At 53.2% G+C, this 308-nt stretch overlaps 1 pseudogene; it reads left to right on the top strand.

Moving 5' to 3' along the window:
* LOC119591132 overlaps window positions 1-302 on the top strand; it is a 2,495-nt pseudogene extending 2,193 nt beyond the window's left edge.
* Window positions 303-308: the final 6 nt, after the last annotated feature.

Below are 308 nucleotides of genomic sequence, written 5' to 3'. Positions count from 1 at the left end.
TCCGCCGGCGCAGCCTTCACCCCGAACCATGCACATCACCCGTCTTGTGCCGGTGTTTATGTCGTCGGAGTTCGTGGGCGCTGCGGGCGGCGTCAGCGGCCTGTATTCGCCTCCGACTACAGAGCCACCCACACCAGACCCAGGAGCCTTAGTAGGATTCGCGGTTGGAGGCCTTCATTTCCAAGCGTGTACTAATGTGTGCGAGAATCGGAATAGCTTTGGAGGCTGTGATGTTAATGTTACATGTCTTTTCTCTCAGAGGGTTAACTTTTAGTGAAGACGAAGAAAGAAACCAACTTTTGACACAA

Source organism: Penaeus monodon, chromosome 28, assembly GCF_015228065.2.
Source record: "Penaeus monodon isolate SGIC_2016 chromosome 28, NSTDA_Pmon_1, whole genome shotgun sequence".
Classification (NCBI taxonomy): domain Eukaryota; kingdom Metazoa; phylum Arthropoda; class Malacostraca; order Decapoda; family Penaeidae; genus Penaeus; species Penaeus monodon.
Note: the sequence above shows the minus strand (reverse complement) of the source record. Positions and strands in the feature narration are given on the sequence as shown.